A 26877-nucleotide genomic window follows, 5' to 3' on the forward strand; every position below is an offset into this window, starting at 1 on the left:
CGTACAGAGCTGATTGATGGAGAGAAGGATGTGGCGAATTCAGGGATGAAAAATAGTCATACGTGACAAAGGAAGAAAATCAGTTAATATGGCTCTACCCTCTTTCTTCATCCTGTATGTTGACTCTTTTTCCTGGAGCACCTCATGGGCGCTATAAAGTTCTAGCTCAGCTTAATAAAAGAACATGAATCAGTCTGGGAAAAGAACTGGGTGGCTGCAAAGGGTGTAATTACAACAAGGTAAATGCTGGGCAGAACACAAATTTAGAGAAAGATGATTGGCAGAGATATTATTTTAATAATTAATTTGCAGTTGGTGTCATTAAAAAAGAAAACAGCATTTGAGGAACACTACGTTAGACCGAGCCAAGAATCAGAGAGCAGACTCACAAAATGCAAAATTGTACTAAAGCGTTCTACACAAAGGTCTGGGTTTTCTTCTGAAGTTGTGGGTCAGACCCACCAGCACTGCCTGGAGTACTGATGTGCTGTCAGGAAATCTCCCCATGGAAACATAACCTCCTGGACAAAGGCTCTGTAGGGTAGAAAACCCTGAGGTTACATAAGTTTTTATCACATTGAAAAAGCCCTGATTGTCTTTTCATGGTCCCAGAAGTCATGAGATCTTAAAAAGCCCCCTAATTTCTATTCAATTCAAATACCTAAAAATTAAGGAGCCCTAGCAAAACATCTGAACACTATGTTGTTTTCTTATACCAACTGTCGTTTCCAATTGACAATCCTTTCCAAATCTCATTAAAGGGAAGCTTATTAGCTAACTTCCTAGACTCGACAGCATGGTTAGTAGTGCTGGGTAGTGCTGAAAAACGACAAATAAGGTGATATGCTAAAATCTGCCACTGTGTTGACTGTGGTAAGCCAACTGTCTGGAATCAAACTTTCTGAGAAAAATAACTCAAAGACCTGGAAATTTCTACAGGCCAATTGGTTATAAACGTGCTTGGGTTGGTTAGGTACAGGCTTCTCCACCTGTACTGTGCAGAAGCTAGCCCACTAATTTATTCATATGTATATTTCTATAGGCCACAAAGTTTACTTATTTCTTACTATTTGCCTCTAGGACCTCTACAATTATTAAAAATATTGAAGAAGGCTTTGAAGAAGAAAGAACTTGCTTTACTGTCTATGTATGTATGTATGTATGTATGTATGTATATATGTATGTATGTATCTCTCTCTCTCTCTCTCTCCACTTTCTATTTTATACATGAGGAAAACAAAAGCCCAGAGAGGATGAGTAAATTGTCCAAAACCAAGTAAGTTCAAATCTGACAGGTTAAAAAAATGCATTTGCTTATTTGTATTTGTATTTCTTTAAATATGAATGCCACCGAGAATCTTGTTTTATATGGTTTTTATCTTGATATATTTTTTTCTATAAATTTTCTCTTCATATTCTGGTCCCATTTAAAAAGTTTTGGTTGTTCACATTTTTTATAATTGATTGGAAAACGCCTTTGTATATTAAGGATGTTAATCTTTTATATATTTCATACTTTTTAAACTTAAGGAAAAGAGTGCTTTTGAAACATCACAAGAATATTTTTAAGCCATAAATGAGGGTAGCTATGTATTAACTTATCAAAATATTATAGGAATAAATTGACAGGTCTTCATATTCGAACTGTAACATAAATGTACTTATCCTTCCTTTATACTCAGGCTACTCGTTACAAGACGTCAGCTGACATTTTTTTTTTTTTTTTTTGAGACTGAGTCTCGCTCTGTCGCCCAGCTGGGATTACAGGTACCCGCCACCATACCCGGCTAATTTCTGTACTTGCAGTAGAGACGGGGTTTCACCATGTTGACCAGGCTTGTCTCAAACTCCTGACCTCAAGTGATCCGCCTGCCTCGGCCTCCTGAAGTGCTGGGATTACAGGCGTGAGCCACTGCACCCAGTCTATTCATGTAAGTTTTAAAAACAGAAAAAACTAAGTAAAGAATAGAAATTAAAGAATGACAAAAAATATCCCAAATTCTCACTAGCTTTTAATCTCGAGGGTAAAATGCAATAAAGGAGAAGAAAGAAGAACATTTCTAATTGGGTCTTGGTTATAAGGGGGTTTTTTTAATTAAAAAAAATACAAGTTCCTTTATAAACTCTTTGTTCCTGTGACATAGTATATCAAAATTAAACATTTTTAAAACACCAGCATAATTTTTAACATGGTTAGGAATATTTTATTTTTTAAATATTTATTTATTTATTTATTTATTTTTGAGATGGAGTCTCGCTCTGTCGCCCAGGCTGGAGTGCAGTGGCCGGATCTCAGTTCACTGCAAGCTCCGCCTCCCGGGTTCCCGCCATTCTCCTGCCTCAGCCTCCCGAGTAGCTGGGACTACAGGTGCCGCCACCTCGCCCGGCTAGATTTTTGTATTTTTAGTAGAGACGGGGTTTCACCGTGTAGGCCAGGATGGTGATGTCTCAATCTCTTGACCTCGTGATCCACCTGTCTCGGCCTCCCAAAGTGCTGGGATTACAGGCGTGAGCCACCGCGCCCGGCCCTTCACATATGTTTTCATGTCAGGTGACTTTCTTAATGAACAGGGAACACGGCAGCTGTTCCCATGAAATTGTTTCACACCGTAGGCACTCATCTACCATCTCCTCTTCCCCAGATCTAATCTGTGCCTGCAGGGTCTGCTTTAGCCTATACATTCCACATGGCTGCTTCTGCTCTCTTGAAACTCACAAAACTCACAAAAAGATGCCAGTGGCCCATGAATCTACACTATTGATCATTGCTTCAGAGATTCCTCAACTCTGTTCCTACCACATATACGGATCCCATTAGTAACAGTCATTTATTAAGAGCTAAAAGTCTGCCAGTCTCACTGCTAAATGCTTTAGATACATTACCCTCTAATTCCTACAGCTATTCCATGAGGGTACTCTCATTTTCTCTTGCTTTCTGTGTCAGTTTGTTAAGAAGTTTCCAAGATATTTGTCCGTTTCATTTAAATTTTCAAATTGATTGGCACAAATTTGTTCATGATATCCTCCTATTTTTAACGTCTCTAATATCTGCATATGCTCATTTTCCCACTCATTGATACTGGTAAGTTTCGCTTTCTTCTTTATTCTCTTGACCAGTCTCCCCAGGGGATTATGAAATTATGAATCTTTTCAAACATCAACTTTTGGCTTCATTGAATTTCTCTATGATCTATTTTTAAAATTTCATTAATTTTTGATCTTGTGTTTAACATTCTGTCCTTTCTGCTTTCTTGGGGTTAAAATTTTCTTGAGATGAATGCATAGGTGATTTTCAGCTTTTCTTCTTTTCTATCATATGAAGACTATGATTTTCCCTTTAATTGCTACTTTAGCTGCATTACACAAATTTGATATATTACAAAAGAGTTCTAAAGTTTATTTCCATTGTTTTCTTGTTAACCTAGCATTACTTAGAATAAGTAATGGAATGCTTCATTTCCAACCATTGGGAGGTTTTCCAGTGTCTTTTTGTTATTCAGTTTCTAGCTTAATTTTCCTATAGACATGAAACATATGCTGTATGATTTAAATCCTCTAAAATGTGTTGAGATTTGCTTTATGGCCTAGCATATAGTCTACTCACAAAAATTTCATTCCACTTGAAAAGAATGTGCACTCTGCATTTGTTGGCTCCAGTGTTCTATATGTGTTACTCAGGACCCATATATTAATTGTTCAAATCTCCCCATATTATCATAACTGCTTCCTTGAATTACTAGAGATCATCTTATACTTCTGTAACATTTGAATGCAACTGAGATAGTTGCATTTAGATCTCTAATCTATGATTATAAATTTATCTCCTTTTAGTTCTGCCAGTTTTGGTTTTTATAGTTGGGGACTACTTTTAGGTCCACCTCAAAGTTAAGAGAGTTATATCTATTATATTGACTTTCTAATAATTATGAAATGGCCATCTTTGGTAATTCTTCTTGCATGAAAGTCTACTTTCTTACATAGTTTGTTTTTTGTTTGTTGGTATAGCCATATCAATTTTCTTTTGGAAATGTCATATGTAAGATATTTTTCATTCCATTTACTATCAAATCTTCAGTATCCTAATATATAAAATGGATATTTTGTTTTATATTTATATATACACACACACACACACTTGTATGTATATGTATATACATTCCACTGTGATAATTTTTGTCTTTTAATTGGAGAATTTAGGGCATTTATATTTAATATAATTACTAATATGTTTGGATTTAAAACATCATTTATCCAACCTGCGCTTTTAACAGTTATTGTGGATATCATAACTGCTTCCTTGAATTTCTAGAGACTACTCTGTACTTCTGTAACATCCTGGACAATGCAAAGACCTTACACATTTCAACTCCATGTACTCAGTCTTGCTTTTGGTACTACTTTTGTCATGTATTTTTGATTCTGCATGTATTTTAAATCTCAGAAAGTATTATTATCATGGTTTTATATGATCAATATTCATTTATACCTACCCATATATTTACCTTTCTTATATAAGTCACACCTACATTAATCTCTCTACTTACATATTTAATAAACACAAAACAGAGCACCCCCACCCTTTTTTTTTCCTGAACGCCTAGTCTATTTCTCCTATTACCTTTCTTATCTCAGTAAATAACACTTTCTAATCATTTGCTCAGACCAAAACCCTGGGGAGTTATCCTTGATTTGTCTCTTTCCCTTAGCCCCATCCCCACAGATAATAGACCTGCGAGGTCTATTCCCAAAACATATTTTGAATATATTTATTTCTTTTTACCTTCGTTAATCCAAGCCACATCTATCTCTTGCCTGGGTATACCCAAACAGCCCGCTAACTGGATTCCCTGTTTCAGTGTCCCTCTAATCCAAACTCCACATGCAGAAAAAATGATCATTAAAAAATCCAAATCAGATCAAGTCATTTCTGTCAGTACCTCATCAGTGTCTGGCACATTGTAAGAATGCAATAAACATTTGTTAAAAGAGTGAATGAGTTAATTGATGAATGATTAACTTGCACGAGGTCCTAGAGTTAGAATTGTAATCTGAGTCTGTTTTATTTTATCACGATATACACCTGCACCTGCAATCCAGGAGCAGTGCCAGTCCCCTATTCTCCAGCCTGTCTTGCTGAGAACAAACAGTCATGCTTCACCGAATTTCAAAATATGTATTATAAAATGGCTTCACTATACACATAGTAGAGCCATAAATAGATTTCTTAGGCTTTTTTTTTTGACATGGAGTCTCACTCTGTCGCTTAGGCTGGAGTGCAGTGGCGTGATCTTGGCTCACTGCAAGCTCCGCCTCCTGGGTTCACACCATTCTCCTGCCTCAGCTTTCCAAATAGCTGGGACTACAGGTGCCCACCACCATGCCCGGCTAATTTTTTGTATTTTCAGTAGAGATGGGGTTTCACCTGTTAGCCAGGATAGTCTCGATCTCCTGACCTCATGATCTACCTGCCTCAGCCTCCCAAAGGGCTGGGATTACAGGTGTGAGCCACCACACCTGGCCCTTAGGTATTTTTAAATGTAATTTGAAGGTTGCTAAGCACAAGAGGGTGGATGTTTTTGTCATTTTCTAAGGTTTTTGCTAAAGATCCAACAATATTGGCTAAAATTACACGCATGGGGCACTCTGTCAAGAATGAACACAACAGGTATCTTTTACCACCCATTAACCATGGATCATAGACACATAATTCCACTTTTCTGTGTCCCAGTTTTCTGATCTGTGAAGTGAAAATAACAGCATTTTCCTTTCTGGGATGCCTGAAGTTTAAATAAGAATACAGGTAAAGCACATAGAATAAACTTATTAGTTGGAACGATCATTAACTATAATCACATTGCAAATATACCAAAGATTTGTGAGGTTTTTTGGTGAGTGTTTCAGAAAGCAAAAGAACTTTTGGTAGATCATATTATGATCCTCTAATTTGGAAATGTTACAGCAAGTTGACAGCTGAATGTGTATTCCACCTCTTGGTGATTACAGGCAGGTTTTTATGACTAGAGTCTGTACCTCACCTCTCTCTCCTTAGCCTCTGAAAAGCTCATTCCCCGTATCTTTCCTTCCAGTAAGGAATCGACATAAATGTGACAAAATGGCTTCTCAGGCAATTTCATCTGAGGAACTAAACAGAGTCCTAAAACAGCAAAAATGAGGAAAGGAGGCATCTGGGGCTGCCAAACAGACAGCTTGCTGTGCCACAAATGGGGGATTGGCACGCACTTAACACATATGCCAGGGCCTGCTGTGTCTTATGCGAGCGCAAAGGCTGAGCTGAGGAGGGGAGGAGGGGGAGGCTGGAGTGGAAAAAGGCAGTTTAAAGAGAGTCTGGCCAAACCGGTTTCTGAAGAAGCGACCTAGAGTGTGTACAACTCCTTCTTAGAACCCAGAGGTGAATATGACATTCTCAGTTTCTTCTGAAGAGCAAATTAAATGAGGAGCGTTATAACCGCAGCCCTGGAGGCATAGGGTATATCCTGGGGAGAGCTTAGAACTGAACCAGAGGGCAAAGAAAGATCTGTACATAATTCAGGAAGAGATATTTACTACCAGAGCAGCCCATTCTCAGCTTAGGAGAGATGAAATTCCACCCTGTCTGGAAACTCAAGCCCGGAAATGTTTATTGAGCACTGGTAGCTCTATGTACATGGCAGGAATTCATTTCAGTCAACACAGTGCCTTCTAGTTTAGGGCCCTTTGGAAGGGACAATAGAAGAGGAACAAGGAGTTTGGGAAACGCTTCCTAGGCCAGATCCTGTCCAGCATGCCTCTACTATAGACAGAAGCATCTCTGCTGCCCATGACCGCAAAAGTGAAAGCTCTCGGGGCGCCTCCTTTCTCTGTGTGAGGCATCTCTAGCTTGCAGAGCGATTTAGCACTATTCTGCTGAAAATTCAATAGAGCTTCGGCTTTTTAATTGGAAACATTGTAATATCAGGTCTTTTCACATTCCATGTACTTCTTAGATTGTAAAACTAATATATAAGTTCCTCAAAAACACAGTGGTTTTGAATAGCAGCTGGTATTCCCATTTCCGGATCAAAACGATTTAGAAGGCGTAAGAGCAATTTTTCTCTGTTCCTTAGAGCTTTCAAATTGTCTGGACCTTTTTCAAGTCTCATAACAAATTCAGAATAAATATGCCTTCCCTTTAATGAAATATATGCATGTATTACCTGATAGAGTGTGTTGGCCCATGGTTGGGCGGGGAATATCTTGGGATACAGAAAATGTTCACAAAAGTCATTCTTTGTGATAGCATGCGAAATTAGAGGATTCGTTTCGTTTGCCTCCACCTAACCTGCAGTTAAATACGACGATGTATTCTTGCAGAGGAGCCTCACCAGCAGACACGTAAGCTGCTCCAAAGTACGCATCATGTGGGACAGGTGATCCAGGAAGACTTGGTCCCTGTTCACGGGACAAATAGGAAATACACATGGGGACAAACAGGAGACCAAACAAAGCAGCATCCAATTGAGTAATAGAATACCTAAGTCCGAGTAGATACTGAAAGGAATTTATCCTTGGGAAAACCTCACTGGGTACTTGAGCTGAGGAAAACAGATTCACATTCACCTGGCCAAGTTCTGGCTTTAAATGAGTGTGGATACAAATATGTCTCCTGCAGAGGCACGGGTTTAGAGACAATGGAGAGGAGGCATATGTGTGAGCAGGGTGTGATTTCCAACAGCTACTAGGAAGTAAGGTGTTGGAAGACAGTGTTGCTTCCTTATGGAGAATGCACTGCAAAAAATTCATCATAGGTCACCATTGTTCTGAGATTTCAGGGGCCAAGACCTCAACTTCTCATGATGCCTTCGTAGGTGGTCAACAACTGTCTGTTGAATGTGTATAAACTTCTGCATCATGAGCAGCCCTGGACAAAGATATCTTTTTCTAAGCATAGACTCAGTAACAACCAATCAGAAAATAAAGTTCTACCTAAGTTTCCAAATTAGAATAAGATGGATACCAAACTCTGAAATTCAAATAGAACTCAGAGACTTAATTAGCCGCTTATTACTTCCAAAATGTTACTGAGTTATTTTACAATCTTCAACTAAATCATATAAAATCCACTCAGCTTATGAGTAAGTTTTGTCAATACTGATTATGCTGGGAGCCTCGAGCATGTGCCAAGTACATTACCATGCTGTTGTTTTTCCAGTATTATATAAAACCTTCACGTTTTTCAAACTTGAACCACTATAATACTGACTTCTGTGGGTTAGGAAAAGAAAAAAAAAGGAGCCTTTTAGTGAAGGTTAATTTAAAAGATAAGCATAATTTGCATGTAAGGAAACATCAAACCAGAGTAAAGGTGCTACTCTTTCAATAATGCCTTTCCAAACTGAAGCATGAACAATCTTCACTGAGGCTTATATAATTATAGGAAATTTGCTTAAGGGAACACAGAAGCATAGACTTCATTTTCAAAAGCTGGCATTTGCCTTCTCATCAGCTTTGCTTTGTGAATAATTAGATTCATTCATCAGCCTCCTTGTTCACTGTAACAGCCTCAAATCAAGCGTTTGCCTGTTCTGCACAGCATGTGGGGATGCAGTGGCGTAGGCTCCTTGGAGAAAGCAGAAGTTTGGCTTCAGGAGGAAGCACAGACCCATTCTCAAGCCAGTCAGAATGAGTTAGATCCTATCTCTGTACACCTCCTCCTCAAAACTACATGAAAGATTTAGTATCCATTGGTAGTTTTAACTCATTCTCATTCAACATTTATAACTGAGAAGCCCTTTAGGATATAAATGAGGAAATTTCCCTGCGAGAATTGGGAGTGGGAATGGGAATTTGTTCTTTAGACTGCATATCCGGAGCACAGATGTGCTGAGCAAGGAAGGCTGTTCTGGTGCTAGTTGGGTCCAGTACTGTGGCTTCTCACCACGTAGACCCCCCACTGGTTTGCATCTTAAGGCAGCATTTACAAAGTGAACTCACCCCTGCCTCCTTCCTTCCTTCACGGCATTTCGCCCCCCTCATACCATATGCTCAAGTTTCTTTGAAAAATGTTTTAAAGTACCTATCATGTGCCAGGTACTATGTTAAATACTTTATTATCTCATTAATCTTCAGAATAACCCTAGGCAGTAGCTACTATTATTAGTCCATTTAGAAATCAGGAGACTGAAGTTTCAAGAGGTTAAATAACTCAGAAATATAATCCCAGTGCTTTGGGGGACTGAGTCAGGAGGATCACTTGGGACCAGGAGTTCAAGACCAGCCTGGCAACATAGCGAGACCCCTATCTCTACAAAAAAAAATACTTAGCCAGGCATGATGGCACATGCTTGTAGTCCCAGCTACTCAGGAGGCTAAGGCAGGAGGATCAGTTGAACCCAGGAATTCCCGGCTGCAGTGGGCTAGGACTGTATAACGGCACTGCAGCCTGGGCAACAGAGCCAGACCCTATCTCCAATACATAAATAAATAACCCACAGAGGTCACACGAGTGACAAAGCCAAGTACATATTCCCACTCCAGAATCTGAGCTTTTAGCCCCCACCCTATACTTGCATAGAAAAGACAACACACACACATACACACACACACACACACACACACACACAGAAAAGCAAAATCAGCTATAATCTCATCACTCAAAGGTAACCCTTAATAGTACTGTACGGAAGTTTTCACATATGTGAAACTAGATTATCTTTGAATAAAAATGAAATAACACAATAGCTTCTGTTTTGTAGACTCCTGCTTTTCACTTAGCAACATAATCTAAACATTTTTCCCTTGTCAGTGGTGTTTGCAGGAAAAAAATCAAACTCTGTAAAGTATTTTACAGAGGTTGATTCTGAGCCAATCTGAGTGACCATAGCTTGGGGAACAGAGTCTCAAGAGGTCCTGAGAAAGTGTGCCTGCAGCATTCGGGCTACGCTTTGGTTTTATACATTTTAGGGAGACAGGAATTGTGGGTGAAATCACAGATCAATACATGGAAGGTATACACTGGTTCAGTCTGAAAAAGTGAGATGCTTGAAGTGGAGGCTTACGAGTCATAGGTGGGTTTCAGGGATTCTTTAGTTGGCAATTGGTTGAAAGAGTTAAGCTGTGTCTGAAACCTTGAAGTCAGTAGAAAGAAATGCTTAAGAGAAGGCAGTCTGCTGTCATGTGAGGCTGTACCAGAGTCTGGTTGGAAAGTAAGTCACATTATACTGGGTTAAAACAAAAACCTATTTAATGAGATTTTGTGGTTCACAGGGTGTGACTTAACCCTTGCCTTGTATAGCCTTAGGTCTTGTTTATAATGTTGTATCTCATGGTCACAAAGAGTCTGTTTTCTCAGTCTTATGATCTCTATTTTAACCTTAATGCTGTCACTTGTACCTAACTTCTAGGAGGTGTGTCTGACCTCCCTTCTCGTCACAGCCAAGATCTCAGTTTTTTAGGTTTTTGGGGGGGTCTCCTTTGTTAAGAGGGGCTCCATTCAGCAGGCTGAGGGGCTTGGGATTTCACTTCTAGTTTACAGTGGCTATTCTCCTTCAACGTGATTTTTGGTGACTGGTATTCCAATATGTGGATGATCCATTGTTTGCTCTAATTCTAAAAACCGTGATGCAATGTACGTCTTTGTACATAATCTTTGTGAACCTAACTCTGAGCAGCTGCTGTGGTCACCTGAAGGCAATAAGCCTGGAGAATAAAGGACGGGCTGAAGCAGAATCTCATCCTCACTGAGTCTTGTCTCCACTGAGGCCATGATTATCCAACAGCACAAATCACACCATGACTCGTAGCACCTCTGGTCTTGCTGCTTTTTATCAAGTTGGTGTACTTATGATTAAAGCTTTTTTTTTGAACTACTGTTATTTTTTGTTCCACATAGTTATATGGTTATTATGCAGTTATTTTATATTTACTAGTTATTTTACATTTTGTTATATAGTTACTTTGCACTGAAGAAAGCAAAGTTCTTTTATCTGAGAAAGGCAAGTCCTTTCAAATTATCAGACTGGGTCAGGGCATGAAAATGAGACAGCAACCATGTTATAACTCCCCACTTTGAGCTATGTGTTCATCTCTTGATGAGTGGCTTACTATTGCCATAAATAGCTGTACATTAACTTAATAATGCCACACTGGACACTATAACCCACATCCTAGAGCTTAAAAACATATAGCCAATCGTGTGTATATCTATGTAACAAACCTGCACGTTCTGCACATGTATCCCAGAATTTAAAGTATATTTTTTAAAAAACGAAAATGACATTTAAAATACCACACCAAAAAATATATATATAGCCAATCACTGATCAATATTATTTCTGTAAACCAACGAGAATTCCTGACAAACAACTTTGTATCAGCCCACTCTGTCACCCTTTTTGCCTTTAAAAGCCTGTTTGTAACAAAGGCTGAAGGGAACTCATATCCAGGGTTAGTTAAGTCTAAGTCTTCTGGGCAGCTGCCCTCACTTTGGCTCAAGTAAACTCTTTAAATTATATTTTGTGCTTCACCCTCTTCCTTTTAGGTTGGTAGCATGTACTCTTTCCTCAAGAGGAACCATAATTTATCAGTTTCCTTAATAAGCCTACAAAACTGTGTATCTCCACACTCCCTCTGCTATGGTTTGAAGATGTTCCCTCCAAAATTCAGGTGTTAAAACTAAATGACCAGCTGGGTGTGGTGGGTCATGACTGTAATCCCAGTTCTCTGGGAAGCCAAGGCCGGTGGATCACCCGAGGTCAGGAGTTTGAGATCAGCCTCGCCAACATGGTGAAACCTCACCTCTAATAAAAATACAAAAATTAGCCATGTGTGGTGGCACAGACCTGTAATCCCAGCTACTTGGGAGGCAGAGGTTGCAAAGAGCTGAGATCGTGCCACTGCACCCCAGCTTTGGCAACAGAGTAAGACTCTGTCTCAAAACAAAACAATGTGATAGTATTAACAGGTGGCCGATGTGATAGTATTAACAGGTGGGGCCTTTAAGAGGTATTTAAACCATTGGGCTCCTCCCTTTTGAATGGTATTAAATGGCCTTATAAAGGGACTTGACAGACAGGATTGGTCTTCTTTTGCCCTTCCACCTTTTGCCATGAAATGGTGCAGCAAGAAGGTCCTCACCAGATGCCAGCACCTTGATCTTGTACATTCTAGCCTTCAGAATTGTGAGAAATAAATTTCTGCTCTTTATAAATTATCTAGTCTCAGATAACTTTCTGTTCTTTATAAATTACCCAGTCTCAGATATTCTGTTGTAGCAACACAAAATGGACTAAAACACCTTCAAATCATCTTTCAAAGAAAGTTAAAAGGGAGGGAGCAAAAAACAACCAGAGGGGTAGTGAAACATTAATACCCTTGACTTTTTCTTGAGAAGGAAATCACTTAATACCTCTGCATAAGTTTGGGTTAATTAGCCCTATGGTTGAGTGAAGAACTTAGAACACCTCAGCAGACTGCACATGTTCTCCTAAGTGTGATCCATACCCCATGATCTAACTGGGCAAATGACCAGGAAAAGTAATGTAGAAAAAAAATTCAAAATATTCTTATTTCTGATCTCCATAGGAGTTTATTAAAGGAACAGAAACATAAACCAAACTAGTTTGAATTATATCAACTCCTCAAATGCCATTTTCAATGTCACTCTCAAGGGCTATTTTCTATTAGGAGACAGATACTATGTAAATTTCCATGAAAATTAGCATTGATATAGCATTCTATACTTTTAAAATTACTATTTAGCATAGTAATTACTAATTAGCATAACATTTGAGAGCCATCCTAAGCTTTAATTATAAATAAATTCCTTTCTAGCAAGGTTCTCTTCATATGGAGAAAGTTATTCCTTCACCACCCTCTAGGTCCCAACCATGTCAGAACAAAATTGTTCAACCCTTCTAAATCTCCCGATTTTAAATTTAGTCACTTGCCACATTGCTTAGTCTCTCCAAGAGAAAAACAGTATACTCGGTATTATAAAAATGAAGACTCAATCTGAAATCTGGGAAGTTTGAAGTGTACTCTATGGAGTGCTTTACATGCCCAAAGCCTGCACTGTTTATTCAACTAACATTTATTTGTTGCCTACACACATGTCAGGCCTCAAGTCTCCATTTTTCTCTCATTGGGGTTAAAGCCTAAAAGTAGAAACATGCATTACAGTGTGGTGATGCTCAGAGAGAGAGAAGCCCTGGAGGGTGAAAGGGAATGGGGAGGAGCAGATGGCTCAGCTTGGAGGGAGGTGGGAGAGGCCTCCTGGGGAAACTTTGATGAGAACTTTGGAATGTCTCTTCTCTGCTGCCATTTGAGTTCCATATTATTATTTTTTTAACCAATCCTATTTCTAGAACAGTGCTATTAATTTCTTAATTATACTTAAATCAAATTTAAATTGATACATTCTTAGCTTTGCCCCAAGTATTACTAATCACAAAATGTGTTTGATGTACTAGTTACTTTATCCTAATACATAATAAAATAATACATTCAAATAAAAAATTCAGCAAGTTGCCAAAAAATGGTAAAGCAAGGAAGGGACAGGAAGAATTTGTTGACTTTTAGGAGCATCATTCAGTGTGGAGAATAGAACATAGTTAATACTGGAGTCAGGAAAACCTGTTAGGATGTCCATTTGCAATCATTCAAGAGAAATGATAAAGGCCTAAGTTAGAGGAGTAGAGGTAGGGAGGGAAAAGGAGAACCATTTCCAGAAATGTTAAGACACACATGTAGAAGTGCAGACTGATTTGATTTTGAAGGTTGAAGGAGGAGAAGGAAGTCAAGGTTAGCTCTAGGTTTCTTTGGGGAGCAAACATAGGATAGTCAGATCATTTACTGAGATAAAACTTAATGGAAGAAGAACATGGAGGGCCAGGTGGGGGTGGGACATCCACTTCATTTTGGATACATTGATTTTGAGGTATTCCATGAATATCCAAGAGGAAATGTGAAGTTTGCTGTTGAATATTTGGGCCTGGAACTCAGGAAAAACAATGGGTGGTCCATCTGCAAATCGGTGATGAATGCAGCCACAGAAGCAGAAGCAATCAATGCAGCAAGAGGGAAGAAAGTGAAAAGAAGGGAAGAGGAAGAAAAAGGAGAGAAGAAGCCAATGTTTAAGGGAAAGATAGTGTATTCAAAATCAGCAAAAGAGACTGAGAAAGTGTGGCCAGAGACGGAAGGGAAATATAGAGTGAAACCAAGGGACTAGACAGTTCCAAGGAAAAGAAAAAAGCAGTACACAGTGTTCAAAGCTGAAGAAAGGTCATGTGATGCAGGTCTAAGATATTCCCACCGAGTTCCATACCTGGAAGTCCTCTGGGACTTCGACAAGGTCGTTTCAGTGGAGTCAGGGCAGGGCCAGGCTGCTGCGGTTGGAGGACTGCACGGAGGTAGGAACAGTGGTGCATAAACCTGAACATGGAGAAAAGGGCAGGCATTGGGTGGGGGGCACCTGCCAGAGGGCACTAGGATGGATAGTGCCAAGTTCTTTTTCCTTTCCCCTCTTTGACTTGAGTGTATTTATACGTTGAGGGGAGAGAGCCATTTAAAAGGCAAAGGGTAAATTTAAAGGTAAGAGAGAAAAAAACTTGAATGAAATTCCTGAGAACGTGGGACCGGGTGTCTCAGGTGAAAGAGAGCCTTGGAAGAGAATCAGAGACACCCTCCTTCTGAGGTTGAAGGAAAGGAGGTGGAAATGCATGGAGATACGGAAAATGTACTGGGATGGAGCACTGTGATGGGAGAGTCCCAGGCTGATAACCTCTAGTTTTGTTTGTTATGTTCAGTAAGTAAAAGACATGATCTTATGAAGAGAAAAGATGCTGGTTAGGAGACATAGAGTGTGAGTATAGCTGTGAGCATTTGGAATATATTTTCCTGTGTGTGACAGAGGAGGAAGTTAGTAGAATAACCAAGCATGAGAAAGGGATGGAAGGACGTGAGCTAAACAAATATAGATAAAATATAGTATGGGAAGAAGGTGGGCACGGAAATAATAGGTCATGGCCAAGGTTCATGCTGAATAGCCTGCTGGAAACAACAGAAATAGAGCTTTGCATCTTAACTCACACCAGTTCTCATGACATTGATTTAAAAAGCAGGTGCAATTGGGATGTCCACTTTTAAAACAGACACGGAGTCACAGAAGTAAGGGATCTTACTCACTAATGAGGATAATGAATATTCTGTGTCTGGCTACTCCAGGCAAGGCAGGAACTGCTCTGTCAGAAGACAACACATCTCTAGCCGGTCATGGTGGTCCACACCTGTAATCCCAGCACTTGGGGAGGCCAAGGTGGGAGGATGGCTTGAGCCCAGGAGTTCAAGACCAGCCTGGGCAACATAACAAGACTATCTCTACAACAAAGAAAAAAAAAAGTCTCTAGTACCCTTCAGAACATACACGTGGATGTGTGAACATAGATGTGGAGACGAGGGCCTCTGAAAGCCCTTATGATTCTGGGGATCCCAAGATCAGTATTTTTAGTGACTAACTTCTCTGTTTGGAACTGAAAAAAATAGAAAAGCTACTGGCTAAAAATGCTGACCATGGGATCCCTCGGAATTACAAGGGCTTTCTGAAAGATTACTATTTATTCTTTTATTTATATCTTTATTCCTCTTCAGTGCCTTTTTTTTTTCCTTTTTTTTTTTTTTGAGACGGAGTCTCACTCTGTTGCTCAGGCTGGAGTGCAGTGGTGTGATCTCGGCTCACTGCAACCTCCGCCTCCTGGGTTCAAACAATTCTCCTGCCTCAGCCTCCTGAGTAGCTGGGATTACAGGCTTGTGCCACCAAGCCCGGCTAATTTTTATATTTTTAGTAGAGATGGGGTTTTACCATGTTGCTCAGGCTGGTCTTGAACTCTTGACCTTGTGATCTGCTTACCTTAGCCTCCCAAAGTGCTGGGATTAGAGGCATGAGCCACCATGTATGTCTTTTGTTTGTTTGTTTGTTTGTTTGAGGCGGGGTCTCACTCTACCGCCTGGCTGGAGTGCAGTGGTGGATCATAGCTCACTGATCACAGCTCACTGCAGCGTGGAACTCCTGGGCTCCAATGATCCTCCCACCTCAGCCTCCCAAAGTGCTGAGATTACAAGTGTGAATCACCACAACCAGCCTCTCTTCACCTCTTAAAGAACATCGTCCCCAAATTCTAGCATCCCTAGAATAGAAATACATAAAGCCACAACTAGATGAAATAGATAAAACTCTACTTCTCTCCTGTCACAAGGTTGGATATGCGTAGAATTTCCTTGAAAATGCTAATCCTGCCAAGGTTGTGTATCAGGGATAAAAATAAAACCTGTAGCACAAGATTCTACGTTTCAGAGCAAATGTTTAGATTTTATGTGTTTAGACGGGCACAACTATATTATATGTATCAGATGAACCCTTGTGAAAGTTTAAACACATTGAATTGCAGACCTAACTTGGGTAGCTCTTAGAACAGAGACGGAAAACACAGATGGGGAATCATTGGTGTCACCAGCTGAATAATTCCAATACAAACCGGAGCCAGCAAGAGTTAGCGCACAACCATACAAACACACCAGCTGCATTTCCAAAGACAATCTGTAATGTATGATTAAAACTGGGGCTTTTCTTTCATCAGAAAATCACAGACCTACGTTTGTAATTTAGAAGCAAAAATAAATCCAGTCTGGACTAGTGGCACTGACAGGTCAAACACAAATAGTGCGCGCTGGGGTAAATTAAGGCAACAGCTCTAGGGGATGTCATTTACTAACAGTTTATTATGAGGTAGGCACCTGCACCAGGCACTTTTAATATATTGTCTAAGTTAATTCTCACAGCTCTCAGGGAGGTTATTATTATTCTCATTTAACTGAAAAAAAAAAAAAAAAAAGAAAAGAAAAGAAAAGAAAAAAAGAAAAGGCTGGGCACAGTGGCTCATGCCTATTATCCCAGCACTTTGGGAGGCCAAGGCAGGTGAATCACCTGAGGTCAGGAGTTCAACAGCAGCCTGGCCAACATGGTGAAACCCCATCTCTACCAAATATACAAAAATTAGCTGGGCATGGTGGTGGGCACCTGTAATCCCAGCTACTCGGGAGGCTGAGGCAGGAGAATTGCTTGAAACTGGGAGGTGGAGGTTGTAGTGAGTCAATATCGCACCATTACATGCCAGCCTGGGCAACAAGAGTGAAACTCTGTCTCAAACAACAACAACAACAAAAACCACTGAGGCTCAGAGAAAGTGCCGGCCTATGGTTATACCATACAGTAATGACAAGTTTAGAATTTTAGCACAAGGTCTGGGCCACAAAAGTACCTGTTCCTAGTTATTATGCTAATTACTCTGCAAATTATCACTAAAAAGCATAATGTGGTCAAACAAACATAGGATGAAAAGTTCCTGACTTGCTGCCAAATATTTTAGTGTGCTGTAAAGAAAGGTGGAGGACAGAATCCCTTGCATTACAGCAGGCGGCGTATAGGACAAAGGCAGCAGCCCTCAGGCAATCAAGCATGAGCCCAGGTGGCATTCACTTTGAGAAGGTGTGAAAGGAAAGCACACATTGGAAAAGCATGCCTGGGTGACCGTCAGGGCCCCCTGACTTCCATCCGGGCCATTACCAGAGCGGAGCCAATACACAGCAGCTTCATAAGCCCCCTGTCCAGAGGATTCCACATTCATAACCATGAGGACCGTCCTTCACTTGAACAACAAAAAACCCTCTGAAATGTACAGCTTCCTTAACGACGGCAACCTTTCCGACAGTGGAAATGAAAGCCAGAATAATAGAAAGTTTACTCGAGGGAAACTACCACATTATACTTATGAAGGCTTACATTAAATTAGCACATACAGGCATATGTACTTGTAGAGTTAGGTTTTGAAACAATTACAAAGCAGTAAAACCTAGGTGGAAAAAAAAAAAAAAAAAACCTCAATAGGCTATCCCCCACTGATTTGGAGTAAGCTGTTCAAAAATCACCTTGTAAAATGCAGAAGTTGGAAACTAGGGCAGCCTGCATGAACTTAAAAAATTACACATTCTCCTGTGCTCAGATTTAGGAATATATTTTCCCTTTCAAGGATTTTGTTAAGCCTAATCCATGAATGTGAAAATAAAAATATGGGTCATCAATGATGAATGAGGGCAGCTTTCTTGAATCTAAATAAGCAATGGCAAAGATCACATTTAGAATTCAACAGAAAGAATTCAGCAGCTCCCTGTCCTTTTTAAAATAATGTAGCTAAAGGAGCACCAGAACTCAACAATTTAAAAATACAGTGTTATTAACATGAGTGAAAGCGTTTTAGTCTTATTTCAATTAAGATTTTGACTTTAATGCATAAAATTTAGTCACAAGTAAGACCAATTAAAAGTCTAGCATTTGTTTGATGCTTTGTAGGATCATAACCCAAATGACCTAAAGATGCCCAGCCAGGGCTCATTAGGCCCCTGTAGCTACTGGTTATTCACTAATATGGGTAAGGCTCTGTCTAATTGGCTTACTTACTTGCCATATAGTGCTAATAAGGGAAAGTTGGGGTCACTTTTAAACTGGGTGTCTGAGACAGTCATCCAGCAAATGTATGACTATAGTCACAAAGGGAGCAGATGAGTGGATGTAGAGGGCTGAGCACTGTCACTGTGACCAAGAGTCCACTCCAAGAGCATGCTTTGTATTGCCTTTACAGACAAAAAGGAACAGAAAGGAAACAATGTGGATAAAAAGATAGGGAGATCGAGAAATTTAATTTTAAAATCTCATGGGGAGAAAATCTGCAGATCTCTATATGATTTGAATGTCCCTCAAGATTCGTCTGTTTAAACTTAATCCCCACTGTGGCAGTATGAAGAGGTATTTGGGGAGTGACTGAGTCATGAATGTATAGGTGTCTTGTAGCAGGGGCTGAAAGGAACCAGCTTAGACTCTTCTTTGCCCTTCTGTCTTATCCGCCACGTGAGGACACAGCGTTAGTTCCCTCTGGGGGATGCGTAACAAGGCGCCATCTTGGAAGCAGAAAGCAGCTCTCAACAGACACTGAACCTGCTGGTGCCTTGATCTTAAACTTCCAGACCCCAGAACTGTGAGAGAGTAAGTGTCTGTTCTTTATAAATTGCCCAGTCTCAGTTATTTTATTATAGCAGCATAAATAAACTATCATCTATCTATTAATATCTTTCTGTGTATCTGTCATCTATCTCTTTCTTTCTGTGTATCTGTCATCTACCTACCTATCTTCTTTCTTTCCTCTTTCTTTCCATCTATTTATCTGTCTCTATCCACCTATCTTTCTTTCTTTCTTTTATCCATATCTACCTACCTACCTATCATCTATCTATATCTATCTACCTGCCATCTATCTATCTATCTATCTGTCATTTATCCAAATCTTTCTATGTATCTGTCATCTAACTATCTACCTACCTGTCTGCCTACCTACTATCTATCTGAAGAATCCAAAAAGGAAAGAAAATTCTTGACACATGAATGCTCTGGCAAAACAAAATAAAACCTCATAAAAAAGTTTTGTTATCAGCTCCTTAAAGTTATCACAAAACATTTATGGGTGGCACAGACTAAGCTCTATGTTTAATCACTTGTAGGTTTGTGTGCAGGAGAGAAGGGAGGGGGAGGAAAATACATGTTTGATTCGAACAGACTGAAAGCTTGCAACACCAGCTGAGCAGGGCTGTGTTGACACCCCAAGCCCACAGTGTGCTGGACCATCAGGAGAAAGAGACACAGCATGGAGGTCCCCAAGCTCTAGGATGAATTTCTTTCTCTGGTTGTATAACTGGACTGATGACTGGCAATAAGGAGTGATCTATCACACAACATGGTGATAATAGTTAATAACAATGTACAAGATTGTATTCTTGAAACTTGCTAAGGAAGTAGATTTCAAGTGCTCTCACCACAAAAAAATAAGCATATGAAATAATGCGTATGTTAATTAGCTCAACGTAGCTAATGTATACAGATTTCAAAATATGTTGCACATGATCAATATATGTAACTTTTACTTTTCAGATAAAATCAATTTAAAAGATTAAATTTTGTTTTTAAAGACCAAACAGCACCTAGTGACAGAGTTTAGCCTATAAGTGAAATCGTCATTTGTATGGTCACTCTCTCTTAGCAGATAATGTCAGTAGGAACAATTGCCTGAGCCTTTTCATGCCTATCACGTTTACCACTGAATGTTTGCTATCCCTCTTCTTTTTAGAACCAAGCTCTCATGACTAGCCCCTCTTTTTTCTTTTGGGTTGCAATTCATCATGCTGCATAGCTAGGACTGTGATTTCTGTTATCTTTCTTGTCTACCCCAGGAGACTGTCTCTTCTCCAGTGTATTTCAGGTTTCTGATTTCATTGTATTGTTTTCCTATAGAAATTGCATATAAAAACCGATTCGAATAACTTCCTTCCTGTTTCAGGCCATAGAGCAGTTTTTGCTGATTTCTATTTTTGGATGGGCACACTTCCTATTGCTGAATGCTCTAGCCATCAAGGGGGTCTGTAAAGACTCCGCATTTCTTAAAAACCAGCACAGCCTGAATTCTCCAAATTTCCATCCACTGAGTATGGTCACTGCACTATAAAGAAGGTCTGTTACAAGAGGTTTGATTGAGAATCTACCTCTCTCAGTGTGGGATGAGGAACGGTCATTTTAATTTAATTAATGTATTAAAGTTTAAAGTTTCTAAGTTGAATTTTCTAGTTTATTACTAAATATTTTAAAATAACACTTATTACTCTAAGTCATTGATTCCGAAACATTTAGTCTTCACTTTTTAACATCCCTGACATTGCAATGCATCTTATGATTGCCACAGACCAGGTGGCAAGTTGTGACAAAGTTGTCACCGTGTTGTTCCTGGTGGCATGACAGAGCTCTTGAAGTTTCCCAATATTCAGTCAACAAACCATTTAAGGACCCTTTGAGGAAGGAATACAAGATCTGGTTATTGTCCGAATATCTTGCTTTGACATATTCTGGTATGCTTCAAAAACAAGCAGGATGGAATTCTGATTAGAAACAAAGCGACAACAGTAATGCATTCTGTTTCTTAAAGCTACATAGCACCATGGACATTCTTGGTGGTACAGAGACAACGCTGAGTGGAAAGCATGGGCAACAACCGCTGTTGCAAAAAGTGATTCAGAAACATTGGACTCTGTGTCGATGTTTTAGGAATTTCTTGATCACTTTATTTCACTTATCACTTGGTCTTCTCTACCAAACTCTGAACTCTTTGAAGTTAGGGGAAGGCTCATGTCTTAGTCAACTTCCTCTCTTTAAAGCCCAACTTGTTGGCACATGACAGATAGTCAAGGAATAATTGTTGGATTAAACAACATTAATGAACAATGGAGAAAAAGTGGATGGTAAGACCAACCAGGGTAAAGAGATGAAAGTGAAAGGGAAAATACTATGTGTAAGGCTTAAAAATGGACTTGGTCAGGCATGGTGGCACATGCCTGTGTCCCAGCTACTGGGGAGGCTGAGATGGAAGCATCACTGGAGCCCAGGAGTTCAAAGGTGCAGTGAGCTACTACAGGGCCAGTGTTCTACAGCCTGGGCGACAGAGCAAGACATCATCTCTCTCTCTCTCAAAAAAAAAAAAAAAAAAAAAAAAAAAAAAAAATTTAAAAAAAGGATGAAAAAGAGCTTGTAAATTGACAAGGGAAATACATAAGGGTATTTCAGGCACAGGGAAAAGCATATTTTGAGAAACACGGCCCTGAAAATGTAGGTTGTGTTTGTGAATCACAAATAGCTTTCAGATACTTGAAAAGTCAATTATAGTAAATAGTAAGAATGAGACTGAAACAAGAGATTTCAGACCCTGAGGTTTCAAATGCCTTTAAAAAAAAAAACATGGACTTAACTTCTAGGTCACTGATTCTAAATCTTTTATGACATTTATTTCACTCATCATTGTATCATCCAACCATGAATAAATAAAAGTCTGCTTTTTTTTTTTTCAAAAGGAAATTTATGTTTTCTGACTTTATTTTAATTGTTGCTAGGCTACAGAGGCATTAAATATTGTAGTCATATTATAGAAAGCACAATGAATTGTTATGGTTTTGGTAGACAAACAAATAATTCTTAATTTTCACTTTAATTGCAACAGTAACTATAACATATGAGAATGAAAAGTACAGTGGTATCCTCGAGGGATAATATTTTGCTTAGGACTAAAATATAGAACCAGAAATAAAAATTGTGTTAGTAATATAAAAATTCAATAATATGACTGTGCTATTACTACGATCAGGTTTGGTGAGAAGTAGGATATCAAAGGCACTTGCTGGGAGGCATGAGCAGAGAAAACAGGACTTAAGAGAATTGTTGGCCAGGCGCAGTGGCTCACGCCCGTAATCCCAACACTTTGGGAGGCCAAGGTGGGCAGATCATGAGGTCAGGAGTTTGAGATCAGCCTGGTCAATATGGTGAAACCCCATCTCTACTAAAAATACAAAAATTAGCCAGGCGTGGTGGCATGCACCTATAATCCCAGCTACTTGGGAGGCTGAGGCAGAAGAATCACTTGAACCAGGGAGGCGGAGCTTGCAGTGAGCTGAGATCGCACCAAGGCACTCCAGCCTGGGTGACGGAGCGAGATTCTGTCTCAAAAAAAAAAAAAAAAAAAAAAAAAAGAATTGTCACGATTACTCCTAGTAAGCCAAGTGGTGGCAGCAAGTGGCACATCCGGCAGGAACATGGATTTGAAGAAAGCAGAGGATTTCAATGACAATCTCACATCTCATTTAGCTTGTTTCTGAAGTCTACCAACGAAGATCATGTATCAGACAATGAGAAGCCATTTCACTTATACTCCACTTTCAGCTTTTAGACTCAGTCTGGTCAAGACTTAGAAAATGCAAAAACAAAAATGAAAGCTGTATGAAAGCAATAGAAAGCCTTGATATTTATAAAACAAATTTATTTAAATAAATTTTTATAAAGTAACTTTCCAAAAATACCAAATGACTGAAATCATACCAAGTATATTCTATGAATATACATAATGAAAATAACAAATGACAAATAGAACAATCTCCAAATGTTTGAAAATTAAGATTTACATTTCTAAATAGGCCACAGTACAAAGTAGACTGCAGTAGAAATCAGAAAACTTTTTGGACAGAAAAATAATTTAGAAATTTATGTCATATTGAAAATAGAGAGATGCAGCTAAAGCAGTAGTAAGAGGAAATATTGTAGCTTTGTTATAGATATGAAGTAAAAGATTCAATATTGTCAATGCCAATTTTCACCAAGTTTATCTACAGAGTCAGTGTAATTCTAATACGATTTCAGTAGTTTTATGATAAGATGTTTCTAAAATTTATTTCAAAACCTGGAGGTCCAAGAATAAGGCAGTTCTAAAAGTGAAAAACAAAGATGAAAGTTACACCATCTGTAACACATATTACAAAGGCAAGATAAACAGTATGGCATTTGTCCTGGGATAAATAAGTAGACTAAGAAAATACAGTAAAGAATTCAAAGACAGAACTAAAACATAGTCACTTAATTTTTAACAACGATGCCTTGAACATGCTGTGAAGAAGTTTTTTTAAACAAATGACCCCCCATTTGTATAAAAATTAACCTTTATTGCTACTTCATACCATAAGCAAAAATAAAGCCCAGACTTAACACAGACTTAAGTCTGAACAGCAAAATAATATAGTATCTAGAACAGAACAAACAAGAAAATCTCCATGACCTTGTAATGATAAATAGTTTTTATACAGGATGCAGTGAGCATCAACAATAAAGGAGTAATTAACAAATCAGATTTCATTAAAACTAAGAATTTCCATTTATGTAAAGACATCATTGGAAGAGTGAAAAGGCAAGCCTCAAATGGATGAAGATACTTGAAATACATATATCCAACAAAAGATTAAAATCTAGCCTAATCATCAATAAGAATAGGCCAATAAAAACAGCAACAATAACACTGGGCAAAATACTTGCAGAGGCACCTTCTCCAAGAGAATATGGAAATGGTCAATAAGTATATGAGAAGATGCTCAATATAATTAGCCATCAGAGAAATGAAAATTAAAGATACAACATGATACCTATCCACCAGAATGGCTAAAATAAAAAGAACAAGGTGCCAAGTTTTGCAAGGATATGGAGCAAGCAGAACATTAACATAGTGTTTGTGAGAGTGTAAATTGCTACAACCACTTAGAATACTGACTGACCAATATCTATTGAAATTGAACATATATATAGCCTATTAGATCAGCAATCCTAATCCTAAGTATATACTCAACAGAAATGTATATGTGTAGGCATCTGAAAGACATGTACAAGAATGCTCACAGCAGCACTATATATAATAACCCAAACTAGGAAAAACCCAAACATCTACTATCAGTAGAACAGATCCATTGTATTATATTCGTACAATGGAATACTATACAACAATGTAAAATAAACCACTGTTTTATCCAACATGTATTGGTCTTATAAACATAAAACTGAGCCAAGGAATCCAGACACAGAATTCTGCGATTCTATTTATATAAAGCTCAAAGAAAGATAAAGGTAATCTATGGTAGAGGTCGAAATAGTGGTTCCCTCTGCGGAGGGCATTGACTGCAAGGGGGATTGAGAAGGCTTTCTGAGATGTCTGCAATATTCTACATCTTGATCTGTGAAGGTGTTATGTGGATGTGTTTACTTTGTGAAATTCATTGAGCTATATATTTAATACTTGTGCCTTTTATTGCATGCATGATATTCCTTAGGCATCCGCACACCTGCATGCAATTTGGGTGAACATGTAAGTTGATAATAACCATGTGGTCGAAGATCTCTTTGGCAGCTGTGTGGAAGATCAGATGGTGAAAGAGGAAAGGTGACAAAGGCTTGAGCAAAGTATTAACAGACCTGAAATAAGGCAGGTGAGTGAGGAGGAAATGTGGTATCTAGAAGACAGACAAAGTGGGTAGAGTCTATAGACCGTGGCTCCTTAGATGTGGCATATGAGAGCGCGGAGTTGAGTTTCTAACGTGAATGACTGAGCAGATGGACATTTATGTACAGGGACAGATGCTGTGTTGGTGCAGGGAGGGAAAGAAAGCACGTGAGCTGAGTCAACACGTTGCATTTGAGATGTTTATATGAGGGATATAGGCGGAGATGGTTAGGAAGTGAAATTAAGAAAACTGATTAGTAAAACCCATTTTGAATTTACAGAGACTCTTGTGTAAAATTAAATCCCTCCCTGGGTGCAAGGACTTCATGAGGACTAGGTTTCAAAAGCACCTCACCTGCAAGCCACAGTTTGAGACCTTGAAGAGATGGTTTCTGACTTCCGAGTCAAGGAGAGAGGCAAAGCGTGGGGAGCAAAAGGAACAGGAATGACCTGCACACCACCCATCAGGGGAGCCTTGGCCAGCTGTCTCACTTCTCCAGCCTGCCTGGCCTTTTCTGGGCCTACTTACACCTGCACTAAATCTTTACCATTTATCGAGAAGCCATGCTTTTATTCTTTTTCACAACATATTTGATTAGTTTCTACATTCAGTAACTCTTACAGCTGAAATTGCTCATGGCTCATTTTATATTTACCTATTTTTTTTGTGAGATATTTCTGGAAAAAACTTTCTAGAATTTTGCTAAAAGACTAGAATCCCTCCCTGCAAAAAAAGATAACCCTTAAGCAAGATATTCATTCACAGATTTAAAATAGTCTCATAAAATTATTTCTAAAATGCACTGTTATTTAATATATGTCTACCAAAGGACAAGAGTAGAGAAATACAATAACTGTATTTTAAAGATTTATACATGTTCTACATACAGCATACACATCACGTGCATTACTAAGAGCCAGAGAGGCCTACTATCGCTACCTAGAAAATAGCTGTGAGAAAATAGGGTCCTACTTATTGCTTTACTCCTATGAAGGAAAATAATTTGTTTTCGCATTTTGATAAGAAGTCTTATTACATATCAACAGAACCTAAGTTGTTGTAGTATCTACATATGCTTGGAAATTCAAACACTTCTTTTTCTGTGAGATGCAATTACTATAATGAAATTTTAATGTATAGTTCACAATAGAAACATAAACCAGGCCTTTATTTGTGCATTTGTCAATCGCTATTTACAGTAGCAAATATTCAGCAACTCCTAAGAAAATCTGTCAGGCTTCCTAATATCCCCCAGTTTTAACTTTTGGTTGAGTTTACAAGATTTAGCATGGGCTATGGCAAGAAAGAGAGCTGTGGATGTCTCAGGCTCTCTCCTTCTCTTCCTAACACATCGGCTTTTTATCCTGCCGGGATAATCAAACGCAAAGAGATGCTACTAAACTCCATGAGGAAAATCATCTGCAAATACAGGACCCTCAGTTAACCAAAAGTAATCAATTCCTCAGAAAAAAAAGTGTTGTCTAACAAATTATCAGATAGTGAGAATCCAATTTTACATTTTTTAAAAATAGGAAAAGTAAGAATACATTTCTAAGCCACATTGATTGTTATCTGTCAATCCACTGAACTAGGCACTTACAAGTTCTTCACACACATTCTGCTGCACCCAGGTAGCACAGCACAGCTTTTCAAACATACGACTATCCCATGTTTTATTTTCCTGTGCGTAGAAAACGTGTGCATGGTGATAGGTACATGTGCGTAGCCAAGCTTATGTCTTCTATATGTCTATGACTTTCAATATGCTTTATCACTTCCAATTTTTCTTCTCCAGGAGGAAGGGCCACTGGGGCTCACTTATTTGATTCCTGTTCTGTTCCATTTTTAGAAGGAATTGCCACTTAAAAATGTGGGGAAGATGACAAGCAAAAAATGCACAATCTGTTTAAATAGCACAAACATGAGCTGTAACGCCATCAGGCGGAACAT

General features: G+C 38.9%; 1 protein-coding gene across 6 annotated transcripts in view; it reads right to left on the reverse strand.

Annotated features, from left to right (window-relative positions):
* The window catches only part of PLD5 (phospholipase D family member 5), a 422686-nt gene that overhangs the window by 153805 nt on the left and 242004 nt on the right, over window positions 1-26877 (reverse strand). The gene's annotated exons all lie outside the window — the stretch shown is intronic.

This window comes from Macaca thibetana, chromosome 1, assembly GCF_024542745.1.
Source record: "Macaca thibetana thibetana isolate TM-01 chromosome 1, ASM2454274v1, whole genome shotgun sequence".
Taxonomy (NCBI): domain Eukaryota; kingdom Metazoa; phylum Chordata; class Mammalia; order Primates; family Cercopithecidae; genus Macaca; species Macaca thibetana.